At 41.8% G+C, this 14,252-nt stretch overlaps 1 protein-coding gene across 1 annotated transcript in view; it reads left to right on the forward strand.

The window, feature by feature from the left end:
- Window positions 1–11,870: 11,870 nt before the first annotated feature.
- The window catches only part of TMCC1 (transmembrane and coiled-coil domain family 1), a 42,031-nt gene continuing 39,649 nt past the window's right edge, over window positions 11,871–14,252 (forward strand). The window contains exon 1 of the mRNA XM_008053036.2: window positions 11,871–12,380. The gene's annotated coding sequence lies outside the window, so the exon portion shown is untranslated. The remainder of the gene's footprint in view (window positions 12,381–14,252) is intronic.

The following is a 14,252-nucleotide window of genomic DNA, read 5'->3' on the forward strand; positions in this document are numbered from 1 at the left end:
GCTGTACAATTGAAGTACATCAACTCACTTGCCACTCACTGATAGGGTTTTGATATGAGTATGCAAGCAATTGATTTATTACGGACTCCGTACTGTCAAACCTCACTGCTAATGTTAATCTGTATTTGCAGCTGCTCCCCAGTGCTAGTACCACCACCACCACTGTCTCAGCTCTACCTCAGATCATCAGACATTAGATTCTCATAAGGAGCACACAACCTAGATCCCTTGCGTGCACAATTCACAATAGGGCTCGCACTCCTGTGGGAATCTAATGATCTGACAGGAGGCAAAGGTCAGGTGGTAATGCGAGTGATGGGGAGTGACTGTAAATACAGATGAAGCTTCATGTGCTCATTCCCTGATGTGTGGTCCAATTTCTAATAGGCCGAATTCTGTTACAGGTCCTTGGTCTGGGGGCTGGGGACCCCTGCAGTAGACAACACCCAACATTCCTTTGCAGGGCATTTAAAATATTTTATCGTTTTGGTCTCTCTCAAATTTTGATGACAGTCTCCTATTCCTCTTGTGATCACTAATATTTATAATTTCCAAAGGTTATTCTTGATCACAAAATGGTTAGTCTCATTAGGTTTGACACAGGTGCTGCAAGAGTGCTAGTTAGTCATATAGGCATCCTTCAATTTCCTTTGCAAATCTAGAGCCATACAGTTTTTGAACAGCTATTAAGACAATACAGTTTCTGTGAAGAAGTTTTCATAAAGAATCATAGATTGCCTCAAGCCTGTAATCCCAGCACTTTGGGTGGTGAAGGTGAGAGGATTACCTGAGCCCCAGGAGTTCAAGACCAGCCTGGGCAACTTGGCAAGACCTCGTCTCTACAATAAATAAAAAAAGATTAGCCAGGCGTGGTGGCGCATGCCTGTAGTTCCAGCTACTTGGAAGGCTGAGACGGAAGGGTCATGTGAGCCCAGCAGGTCGAGGCTGCAGTGGCCGTGAGTGGGTCACTGCACTCCAGCATGGGCGACAGAGTGAGACTTCAACCTCGCCCCCCCCAAAAAGGAATCATAGATTGGACTTTTAAACACTCCTATTATTTATTGTTCCAAGTTAGGAAACCACACCTGAGAAACTCTGACCAAATTTCAAGCCGGAAGTACCTATAAATTTGGGTGAATGAATTTTGTGTTCAAGTCCCCAATATTTGCTGAGACTCGTCAGGAAGTGATGACCTTACCACCTCAATGCTAGGCCCCTTAAGCCAGGCATCAGGCATTTTCCTGGGAGGACTTTCTTTGTAGATGTTGACTCTGTATATGTCAATTGTTTCTTTTCTTTTTCTTTTTTTTTTTTTTCAGTTGGAGTCTCACTGTTGCCTAGGCTGGGGTGCAGCGGCACACTCACGGCCACCCCAGCATCGACCTGCTAAGTTCCGGCAAGCCTTCCACCTCAGCCTTCCAAGTAGCCACTACAGGCCTGTGCTACCACGCCCCGCTAATTTATTTTCAATTTATTGTAGAGGCGAGGCCTCACCGAGTTGCTTGGTCTGGTCTCGAACCCGTGAGCTCAGGCAATCCACTCACCTCAGCCGCCCAAAGTGCTGGGATTACAGGCTGAACCACTGAACTTGGCCTTGTTTTTTTGAATAAGTAGAGAGTCTATTTGGGGCAAGCTTGAGTATTACAACCTGATCGCATAAATTCAAGTTGCCCAGAATGTACAACTTCCAGCTATTGTTTCTTGAAGTGGTTTGTCATACCTGATTGAATGAAAATTATTCTCAGATACAACATTCTCATGTATGACATTCCAGATATATATGGTTACAAAATCCACTTATATCTTGATAAAAATGGAGATTAGTATCAATCCCATGCAAATAACAATAGTGCCACATAAAAAGATAAGGAAAACTCAGTAAGTTTCTGAATGTTGCGTACTCCGTGAAAATCAGATACTATTAATGTTTTATTCCATCACAGGCACTAAAATGTGGGTTAGAAATAGTTTAAAGGGAAAGTGAAAGAGCTTCCTCGTGTAGCCACAAAAAATAGAACATTAAGATAGCATTAACAATTTTGTTGTTGTTGTTGTTGGAGTCTCATTGTCGCCAGGCTAGAGTGCAATGGCATGCTCCCAGCCACCCCAGCGTTGACCTGCTGGACTCCGGCAATCCTTTTGCCTCAGCCTTCCAAGTAGCCAGAACTACAGGAGCGCGCTACCACACCTGGCTAATTTTTTGTAGAGATGAAGTCTCACCAAGTTGCATAGGCCGTTCTTGAACCCATGGGCTCAGGCAGTTCCCTTACCTCAGCCTCCCAAAGTGCTGGGATTACAGATTTGAGCCACCCTGCCCGGCCACATTAACAATATTGTAAACAAATAACCACAATAAGATTTCACTTATCAATTTATTTAGTTCTATGTAGATAATTATTATTCAACCGAAACTTGGGCCAACAGTCTGCTTTTTTGAAACATCTCCTTTTGGACTAAAAAGCATCCTGGAAATCCTGACCCAGTCCACTGGTACAGTCTGAAAGTTGTCTAAAATCAGTATCAACTCAGGAACATGTACATGAGTTTGTTCTTTGGAGTAGCAATAGTTTAGAGTAACTTGGACAGTCCTTTCCATGAAATACACAGACTTGTTTGTTGAGGACAGCCTCTCTGGCAGGGTCTGGTTGAGAAATATGGAACACATCAAACAAACCTAATTATTTCAAGCATATCTTATTTCTAATAATTCTTTTTTATTAAGTGAGAGAAAATCATGTGATCTTCCAAGGACACACTGAGAAGTCTCACAGATAATTTTAAGTGTAAAAGTTATCTTTAAAGTTTTGTTTTTCCTGTATTTAAGAGTCAATCCTGGGGGAAAGCACAATGGAAAGAGGTGGCAAAGGAGATTGAGGACCTTAATTAAAGGATCATGGGTAAGAAACAATGCTTGATTATTTAATCAAAATGACAGTGAAAGATAAGGGACAGCAATGGTAAAGAACCCTGAATCTTTCACAAGTAGAGAACCTTTGTGACTGGCATAGTGGCTCAAGCCTATAATCCCAGCACTTTGGGAGGCCAAGGTGAGAGGATTGCCTGAGCCTGCGGGTTCAAGACCAGCCTGTGCAATATGGTGAGACCTCATCTCTACAATAAATCAAAAAATTAGCTGGGCGTGTAGTGTGCGCCTGTAGTTCCGGCTACTTGGAAGGCTGAGGCGGAAGGATCACCGGAGCCCAGCAGATCAAGGCTGCGGTAACCAGGAGCATGCCACTGCACTCCAACCTGGGTGACAGAGTGAGAATCCCACTCAAAAAAAAAAACCTTTGTTCTTTCTGGGTTGGTTTGTTTTGGTTTTGATCATCAAAAACATAATAAATCCAATATAAAACCAGAAAATTATTCTGCTCTCTACCAAAATTACTCAGAAGATAAGGAATAATTTTTCATATTGTAGATAAAGACATTAATCAGTAAACAAAAGAAGCAGGTCCATCAAACAGATTGAAGTTTGCCAAAATTTTAATATATTTAATGGCTTCTTTTCAGATCCTAGTTGTATATTTCCCAAGACAAATCAAATTCACTTTTTCATATTTGTCTCTTTCAAATTCTGAACCAAAGTACCTCTTTACTCTGGGACAAAAATGCTATTTACTGTTATTACCTGAAAAAAACCTGGATTCCTTCACCCGGAGAATTACAAACAACTCCGTGAGAATGCAGCTTTTGATCAATAGCAATCTTATTACCTGGTGCAAGTAAGAACACTGGGAGTGTTCTCTAAAGCAGTATCTCCCCCAGGTGAAGTAACAGGAGGGTTTTTTTATGTGGCAATGGAGAGGGAAGAGGGTATGCAGGTAGAGGAAGAGTCCCAGTTGGCGCTGAGGCAGTGAGTTATGTCAGCACATAGATCACTTGTTATGGTAATGAACTATAGCTGCTCCTGGGTAGGGACTTTAATATGATAATGAGGAAAGTTCACTCCAGTTATCTTTAAGTTGCTGGTGCCTGGCAGGACCTGGTAGCCAAGTAGGTGACCCATTCCACCCAGGCTGAAAGAGAGAAAGCTGTTAAAACAGAGTGATTACTCAAGTTGATTAAACTCCTGAAGACCCTTCCTATCTGCTTACACTATTGCCTGTAGCATAGTTCCAGCCACCTATATAAATTATAACTTCTGTTTCAGAGAGAAAACTGAGTGGAGGGTGTTAGGTCAGGCCCGTTAGGAGTGTGGGTCTCTGGTGTGCGACCTGATGCCACATGAAAGATGCAAAGAATTGCACAGAAGTTGGATTCGAAAATGTAGTTTGTTTAGAAAGTAAATTGGAGAGAAAGAGAGAGGGAATTCAGTCAGGCACCATGGCTCACGCCTGTAATCTCAACACTTTGGGAGGCTGAGGTGAGAGCATTGCCTGACCCGTGGGTTCGAGACCAGCCTGGACAACGTGGTAAGACCTCGTCTCTACAGTAAATCAAAAAATTAGCTGGGTGTGGTGACACATGCCTGTAGTTTCATAGTTCCAGCTATTTGGAAATTTGAGATGGAAGGATTGCCTGAGCCCATCAAGTTGAAGCTGCAGTGGCTATGAGCAGTGTGCCACTGCACTCCAGCCTGGGCAACAGAGTGAGACTCAAAAAAAGGTGGGGGGATCATCTCCCCAAGAGAGGGGGAGGGGCCCAAAGCTTAAGAGAACGTGGCCTGGGGCAATCCCTTCGGGTCCCTTTCTGCTCTGGGAATTTTTCTGCTTTCAAAATAAATCCTGCTTTCAAAAAACAAGAAAAAGAAAACATAGCCTGGCCATACCTCAAAGAGTACGTGGCTCTATCATAGCTTAGCAAGCCAATGGTCAATGGCTGCTTGTGGTTGAGTACTTTTAATTCTTCCCTTTGATGGGGGAAGGTCCTTAAGGTGATTGGGTGGTGGCCTGTTCCATGTCATCATGAAGGGGCAGGTAAGCACAGGTACTGAAGTCAGGTGATGGACAGCAGAGAGGAGTGGGTTAGTCACATGATTGCTACCAGTGGTGGGGGTGGAGGTCTATATCATGTAGGTCATGAAGGCTGATTAGGTTAACCTGGGGGTTTGGGCCCACACAAGGAACCTGAAAGTTTCTTAGAGATTATTATGCTAAACCATGGATTAAAAGAACCTTTCAAGGACTTCCCTTGTCTTGCATCTGATGGAGATTTACCCAGGGTGTAGAGTGGGCTGCCAGCTTGGCCCACAGCAAAATGTCTGAATGCCTGTTAGAAATTTAACTGTCGAGCTGGGCTCGGTGGCTCAGCCTGTAATCCCAGCGCTTTGGGAGGCTGAGGTGAGTGGATTGCCTGAGCCCACAGGTTCAAGACCTGCCTGGGCAACTTGGTGAGAACTCATCTTTACAATAAATCAGAAAACTAGCCGGGCGTGATAGTGCGCGCCTGTAGTTCCAGCTACTTGGAAGACTGAGGAGAAAGGATCGCCGGAGCCCAGCAGGTCGAGGCTGCGGTGACCGGGAGTGTGCCACTGCACTCCAGTCTGGGTGACAAAGTGAGACTCCCAACTCAAAAAAAAAAAAAGAAAGAAATTTAGCTGTCTATATCTAACCTGTGCTAGATAGATTCAAAGAGTGTCAGTCTAAGTAAAAATGACTATGCTGAGGCAAAATGTGAACTAAGTTTATTCTAAGTTTTTCAGGGTCCCTCCTTCCAGAGGGAGTGAGTAGTAAAAACTGTCACACACAGGCATTTTAGCAGACTAAAATAAAAGCTCACGAAGTAAAGCTCACAAATACCCACCAGGAAGCTCTATTTTTACACTTTTTTTTTTTGAGTCAGATTCTTACTCTGTCGCCCAGGCTGGAGTGCAGTGGCACGCTCACAGCCACCATAGCCTCCACCTGCTGGGCTCAGGCCATCCTTCTGCCTCAACCTTCCAAGTAGCTGGAACTATAGGCATGCGCCATCATGCCCAGCTAATTTTTCTTGATTTATTGTGGAAGTGAGTCTCACCAAGTTGCCCAGGACATTCTTGAACCCTTGGACTCAGGCAATCCTCTCACCTCAGCCTCCCAAATTGCTGGGATTATAGATGTGAGCCACTGCGCCCGGCCCCTTTTTTACACTTTTTATTTTTTTTTGAGTTGGAGTCTCACTCTGTCGCCCAGACTAGAGTGCAGTGGCCGCTCCCAGCCACTGCAGCCTCAATCTGCTGGGTTCCGGTGATCCTTCCACCTCAGCCTTCCGAGTAGCTGGAACTACAGGCGCGTGCTACCACACCCGGCTCATTTTTTAATTTATTGTAGAGATGAGGTCTCACCAAGTTGCCCAGGCAAGTCTTGAACCCACGGGCTCAGGCAATTCACTCACCTCAGCCTCCCAAAGGCACAGGATTACAGGCTGAGCCACCGAGCCCGGCTCTTTTTTACACTTTAATGTAGCAAAAATAAAACCATTTATATTAACATAACCCAAAGATATAACCACTCTAATAGCTAATACAAATAAAAAGCAAAAATATATAAACTTAAAATATGCTTAATAAGTAATATTTTAATATTCTAAGAAATTATCTGGGCATCCAAAAATTACTTATTAATTAGCTCCATTTAATATTAGTAAATTACCATAAGATCCTGGAGATATTTAAACTTACATATAAATTGATGTTTACATTAAAAGTTTGTCAACATTGTGAGTCAATTTAGGTAAACACAGACTTTCATTTTTTTAAATAATAAACATGTAGAAAGAGTAATATAGTTTTTTGATCACTGAACTGTGTAAGAAAATTTAGAAAGTTGATTAATTTTTCTCTGTGAAAAAACAAACCTGAGTTATTTTTTTAAATGTATATAGTATTACACTTAACTCTGACAACACTAACCTTGATTTTCTTTTCTTTTTTAAGTCAGAGTCTCACTCTGTCACCCAGGCTGGAATGCAGTGGCATGTTGCTCATGGCCACCACTGCGTGGACCTGCTGGGCTCTGGTGATCCTTCCACCTCAGGCTTCCAAGTAGCTGGAACCACAGGCATGCCCCACCACATTCGGCAAATTTTTAAATTTTTGTTGTAGAGACAAGGTCTCACCATGTTGCTCAGGCTGATGTCAAGCTCCTGAGCTCAAGCAATCCTCTCACCTCCACCTCCCAAGGTGCTGAGATTGTAGATGTGAACCACCATGCCTGGTGCAACCTTGATTTTCAAATACTTACCTTAAATATGTGAATTTGGATTCTTAGAATGTTTCTGAACTAGTAGAATCTGTAAGAAGAGTTTCTTGGGCCGCCCCTTCGGGTCCCCTCCCAGTGTGGGAGCTTTTCTGTCCTCTCAATAAATCCTGCTTCCAGGACAGGCTCGGTGGCTCAGCCTGTAACCCCACACCTTTGGGAGGCTGAGGTGAGTGGATTGCCTGATCCCGTGGGTTTGAGACCCACCTGGGAAACTTGGTGAGACCTCATCTCTACAATAAATAAATAAATAAATAAATTAGCTGGGAGTGGTAGCGCATGCCTGTAGTTCCAGCTACTTGGAAGGCTGAGGCAGAAGGATCACCAGAGCCCAGCAGGTTGTGGCTGCGTTGGCCTGGAGTGTGCCACTGCACTCCAGTCTGGGTGACAGAGTGAGACTCCAACTCAAAAAAAAAAAAACCTACTTCCAAAAAAAAAAGAAAAATTTCTTTTTCTTTGTCTAGCATATTTAAAATATTAATGTTCACTTTCTTTTCTTGGGACTTAAAAAATGTTTGGTATATAAGTACTGATTTACTCTATAAAACCAATGAGATCAGAGGTCCTCTAAGAGACATTATAATCTAATTTTTAAGTGTTTTCTAAAGCTAGGAAAACATTTCATAGTAACATAACAAGAGGTGAAGGTCTTTATGAATCACAGGACACATATACACCTCTAGCTTTACTTCTACAGCTTTTCAGCCGTGGATCAAAAGAAACACAGAATCTCAAAACCTTGCCAGATTTCTCCTTTATAGCACTCTTTCTGTACCTGTGTAAAAAAAAGAAAAAAAGAAAGAAATTGGCTGGGCTCAGTGGCTCAGCCTGTAATCCCAGCACTTTAGGAGACCAAGATGAGTGGATTGCCTGAGCCTGCAAGGTTTGAGATCAGCCCGGGCAATTTGGCAAGACCTCGTCTCTACAATAAATAAAAAATTAACTGAGCGCAGTAGCGTGCACCTGTAATTCCAGCTACTTGGAAGGCTGAGGTAGAAGGATTGCCAGAGCCCAGCAGGTTGACACTAGGGTGGCTGTGAGTATGCTACTGCACTCCAGCATGGACGACAGAGTGAGACTTCAACTAAACAAAAAAAAATTATTAATTGAATTGCATGTGACATAGAAATGGACAAAAAGCTGGGCTCAGTGGCTCAGCCTGTAATCCCATGCCTTTGGGAGGCTGAGGTGAGTGGATTGCCTGAACCTACGGGTTCGAGACCCACCAGGGCGACGAGACCTCATCTCTGCAATAAATTAAAAAATCAGCCGGGCGTGGTAGCGCACGCCTGTAATTTTGGCTACTTGGAAGGCTGAGGCGGAAGGATTGCCGGAGCCCAGCAGCTCGAGGCTGCGGTGGCCAGGAGCGGCCACTGCACTCCAGTCTGGGTGACAGAGTGAGACTCCAACTCAAAAAAAAAAAAAAGAAAGAAAAGAAATGGACAAAAAGAAAAGTCTGACAAACTGAATTTTTTTAATTTCTTGCTTAACAAATAATAGATATTTATCACTCTTCTACAGAGACCATCAAATAGACCATAAAACCAAATTCTCAATCAGTGCTATCATCAGTGAGGAGTAACTTATCAATCATGCAAAAACCAGAAACAAAGAAAAGATCAGCAAGAGAAAAAAAATTGAGAGAACCAGCAAGTCAGCAAAATTAAAGTTCTGTTGCCATTTGGGGTTTACTTCAATAGCCAAGAAGGGTCATAACTAGGCTAAAACAGCCAGTGAGGAGGTATACTTTTCTGGCAACTGTTTACTTCATTCTGTCAGTTGACGTCTTGAGGTAACCTCTAAAACTGTTAAAGGACTAAAAAAAAAAAAGATAATTTATGACTGTCATATAAGTATACAGTGAACATTTCTCATATACAAGGTCTGCTTTAGGCCCAAGCAACTCTCCAAGAGAGCTGTCATCCATGTGGCTACTCAGTCAGTCAAGGGAGTTTTTACCTATAGCATCTTGTTTCAACACATGCTTTAGTAGTCTCAGTGGCAGGGAGAGAATGAAAGAGCCACACATTAACAATTAAATGCTTTGACTTAAGTGACACACTCACTTCCTTTCTTTTACAACCCATTGGTCAAAATTAGTCACATGACCATGCCTGACTACAAGGGGAATTGGGAAATTTAATCTTCCATGTGTGTCCCGGAAGGGAAGGAGCACAGAAAATGTTTATGAGTGCTAGCAATTATCCTTAGAATTATAGAATTGAAACAAACCTTGCCGGGTGCAGTGGCTCATGCCTGAGCTCAGGGGTTCGAGACCAGCCTGGGCAACTTGGCAAGACCTCGTCTCTTCAATAAATCAAAAAATTAGCCAGGTATGGTGACACATGCCTGTAGTTCCAGCTATTTAGAAGGCTGAGGTGGAAGGATCATCTGAGTCCAACAAGTCGAGACTGTGGTGGCCATGAGCGTGCCACTGCACTCCAACCTGGGCAATAGAGTGAGACTCCAACTCAAAAAAAAAAAAAAGAATTGTAACAAACCTTAATCTTACAAAAGATTAAATCTTGTACCTGCCTGGGGAAGAATACACAATCCCCAACATTCAGCTCTATAATTGTGAAGAAAGTAGTAACTTACTAGATTTTATGTTAGGCTGAACACAATCCAGTAGCACAGTGCATATTTAAAAACCCTTGTCAAAAGAAGATATTATGATTTTTGAGAGAAGGGGAGAATTATAGAATTCTTCAAATTGAAGCCATAAGATCTGTTGATGTTGAAATAACAGAAAATACTTTTTTTTTTTTTTGAGTTGGAATCTCACTCAATCGCCCAGACTGGAGTGCAGTGGCCGCTCCTGGCCACCGCAGCCTCGACCTGCTGGGCTCCATCGACCCTTCCACCTCAGCCTTCCAAGTAGCTGGAACTACAGGCGCGCGCACCACACCCGACTGATTTTTGTTTTATTGTGGAGATGAGGTCTTGCCAAGTTGCCCAGGCGGGTCTCGAACCTGCAGGCTCAGGCAATCCACTCACCTCAGCCTCCCAAAGCGCAGGATTACAGGTTGAGCCACCGAGAGCCTGGCTTATGTTATTATCTTAAAAGAAGATATTGAAAATGCTAATAGATAGAATTAACTAAACAGCAGCTAATGTTGATGCTAGCAGTGCAGGATTGGGTTTGTTTTTTGTTTTGTTTTTTTTAAGAAACATTTACTCAGCTGAAACTTTCCCATCTAATTTTTAAGCAAGGAAAAAACTTTTATGTCATAAAATTCTTTATTAATTTATTCTAGAACATCAGAGTCACAATTCTGTGCCTCTAGAGTTAGAAGAGGAATTTCTGGAGCAATGATTTTAGCCCAGCTTTCATTCAAGGTGCTTCAGATTCCATTTACAGAGGCGTCATCTAATTTAAATGAAAAAATATTGCACAAATCTGGTGAATGCTGATAGAAAGACCTTCTTTGACCTCTCAGTACCGTGCTGGCCTGAGCTTTCAGCCCCATACTTAACAAGAGGTACAGAAATTATCACAGCCCATAGAAAGACTGTAGTATACTATATTAAATTGTCTTTATGTCTGATTCCTTTCTGCATATTAGCCTCAGAGAAATATTACTAAGTATTATACTTTATACATGCCACATGATATTTTATAATTATTAAAATTCCTCTTATAAGCCGGGCTCGGTGGCTCAGCCTGTAATCCCGCATCTTGAGAGGCTGAGGTGAGTGAACTGTCTGAGCCTGCGGGTTTGAGACCCATCTGGGCAACTTGGCAAGACTTCATCTCCACAATAAAACAAAAATCAGTCGGGTGTGGTACGCGCGCCTGTAGTTCCAGCTACTTGGAAGGCTGAGCGGAAGATCGCCGGAGCCCAGCAGGTCAAGGCTGTGGTGGCCGGGAACAGCCACTGCACTCCAGTCTGGACGACAGAGTGAGATCGCAACTCAAAAAAAAAAATATTCCTCTTATATATTTTCTTCACAGCTTTTACAAATGAATGAGTAAAGTTCAGATCTGATAGCTTACCTAAATTGCAAAGTGACTTTTTCAGGATAGGAGCAGTGTGTCATACACTGTCATGGGCATTCAGTAACTAGTATGTGATGATACAGGGGCTGAACCTGGGCTTATGACTGTGGAGTTTTAATCTGTTGCTTTGATTTCAGAGAGTTCCAGTGCTTTTCATTCAGATGTGTTTTTTCCTTTGTCCATAGTAATTAAGATTTTGGAGTCTCATGCTCACTTTCTTTTTTCTAGTTCAGTTTTCTTACTCTTGCACAATTTTCATTTTAAGTGATTTTGTGAACCTAAAATGAAAAATAAGAGAAGAAACATTAGGAAAGCATGGAAATCTGTTTGGGCAATCTTCTGATTCTTTATTAAAGCATGGATAGGTTGCTTTTTCTTTGTATTTATTGAACCAGGTTACCTAAGCAGTATTATTTTATTGAGAATATTTTTAATCTTCCTGTAAATTGTTCTTTCAACCTTATTTGATTTAAATGAGAAGACAAATGTGAATGTTGAATTAATGCCCAGTAGCTTTAAATCCAGTTTAATGCTTTTGTCTTTTATAAAAGATGCCCACAGCTGGAGAAGAGAAGCAAATACACTCTGTTATCTCCATTCTCAGAGTCAAACTATTCATTTGCATTAGCAGCTCTAGCAAACTTCGTACACACACACACACACAAACACGCACGCGCGCACACACACACACGGATACTTGTTTGGCAGAAGCTTTCTGTTTATTCAGCACAGAGTCTTCCTAGACTCCCAGATGTAAAAAGCTCTAAGAGTTGATGCAAGAGACAGAACCGGAACTGTATATAGGCTGAGGTGTGCAGTGCGGAGAATTGGCTATGCAGGGATATTGATTTGGTGTGGCTGTACCTGCCTGTTTTGTGAAAGGCATTTCTCTGAGACTGTGAAGGTGAGAAGCCCAGGGATCCACTAGAAACTTCCTCACAGCTGGCTCTTTGGTGGGGGAATGCATTTCCAGTGGTAGCTGTCCTCATTTACAGCGTTATTCTCGGAAACCAAGTATGTGCAGCAGTGACAGACTATGCCACAGCTCCCCTGCAGTTTGGAAGCTGGAACAAATGGAAACAGCTTATAGCCAAGAGAGGTTGTGACTTGTTTTTACGATCCAAGCTTGGTCTGGCAGTGCACAAAGGAAGGATGAGCTTTGTGGCAAGCAAAATCAGCAGACTGCCTGACAAGGGGTTTTGGTAAGATAAATGTCTTATTGTGATTTTTTTTCTTATTTTTTTTACTTTTCTATATCAGCTACATAGAATTGCTTCTTAGCAATTAGTGAAACATTTTGCAGAATCATGTATGGATGACCAAGGGAATCAGAAGGGTAAACAGACATCCTTTCTAATCATTCAGTTGTGACCTTCAGAAGTAATCAAGTGTTCTCAGATATCCACGAATAGACACAAGCCAGGAATTTCCAGAGCAAAGAATGCTGACTACCAATTAGACCTCTTTTTCTTTCTTTGCATAGTCATAATTACCTCCCCACCCCCCTTTTCTCTGCTTTCCTCATGGCCTAAAGTAGAGAAGGAAAAATAAAGCCTTCTTCCTCTTATAGAATTATAGAATTATTGCCGTCGGAACAAAAGTATGGAGGTGGAGGAAGGCAAGATAAGGAGTCTGCTATTTTCATAGCTGTGCGTTGGTGAGTGTTTGTTGTGCGTTCATTACCATTGCTGTTCGATATCAAGTGATTGTGAATGCTGTGTCGCTTTGCCTCTAGTATGATTGAATCGCTTTTAAAGTCTCTTTTGTACATTTTTTTACCAGACCCAATGTTGTCAATATGAAGTCTTTTTCTGTACTGTAATACTTATTAGCCTTTGTTAGAGAAAAGGTAATTGTAGAAAGTAGCCCTGAAATATTTATAGACCTCAAGAAAGCTAAGGACATTTTCTCTTTATATTGTAGGCTTTGCTTTTAGCAAATTTTGGAGTTTGGGTTTTGAAATCTTTAATAAGGATTTTATTACAAATTAAATAAATGAATCACATTAGATTTGTGAAATCCTACCAGAATCACTTTGCTTTGAGTTGGATTCTATTCTTATGTTTTTCTAAGCATTAGGTTTACTTTTCCTCATCCTAACTTAAGCAACTATTGCTAGAAGGTATGTGCCTATCTCAGATCTTGTTCCTTTAGCCCCTTGTCTCACCAGCAGGGAGAGCCAAGTTTCCTAACTGCTTAGAGTGGCCATAGAAGAGATCTATTGATACCTGACTTTTTGCTGACTCATTGGTTATATAAGCCTTGTACATAAAGCTATCCATACACCCTATTAGGTTATGGGCAGGTGCCCCTCTCCTTGTTTACTCACCTTTTCTTCTCTCAACATCCTTCTTCTCCTTCCTTTTAAGCCTTTTTTTAAGATGGTCTTAATGTTTCACCAAGTGAATTCTAAAATGCAGTGAATAGATAAATCTTTTTCTACTTCTCTTTAATTGCTATATTCTTTAATTAGATTTTTATCTTTATTATAATAAAATTCCAAATTCTCTGTTTTCTTGGCACATAAAACCTACAGTAATATGCTTTTCCTCACTTATGAGTTAACGTAACAACCTTTTTTTTTTTATCTTTGAGGGCTCAATTCAGATTCCCATGTTAAAACAAGCCTTCTGTGACCTCCCAGTCTAAAGTAGATTTCCCTTCCTTACATTATTCCTTTTCTCACAGCACTCAGTTCTTTTTCTTTACAGCATTTTTCTACAATTTATGTTGTGTCTGGTTTTTCTGCTTCTGCTCAGCCATAAGCCTCATGAAAGCAGAGACTTTGTTCTGTTCATCATTATATATCCACCTCTAGCAAAATGGCCGACTGAGGTTGAAGACAAGGAGGCAGTATTGCCTGTGCACTATGGTGAGAAGAAACAGGATGAGCACTGGGGGCTGACAAAATGCTATTGTGACCAGAGTGAAGGAAATCAGAGGAAGCATACTATAAGATGAAGTTCTAGAAAGGAGATCCAAGGCATAGCCACGTAGGACTTTATAAAGACCATGTTCAACTGGGCTCGGTGGCTCAGCCTGTAATCCCGCGCCTTTGGGAGGCTGAGGTGAGT

The sequence above is a fragment of the Carlito syrichta genome, unplaced genomic scaffold (genome assembly GCF_000164805.1).
Source record: "Carlito syrichta isolate Samal-C Ts95f unplaced genomic scaffold, Tarsius_syrichta-2.0.1 Scaffold287783, whole genome shotgun sequence".
In the NCBI taxonomy this organism is placed as follows: Eukaryota; Metazoa; Chordata; class Mammalia; order Primates; family Tarsiidae; genus Carlito; species Carlito syrichta.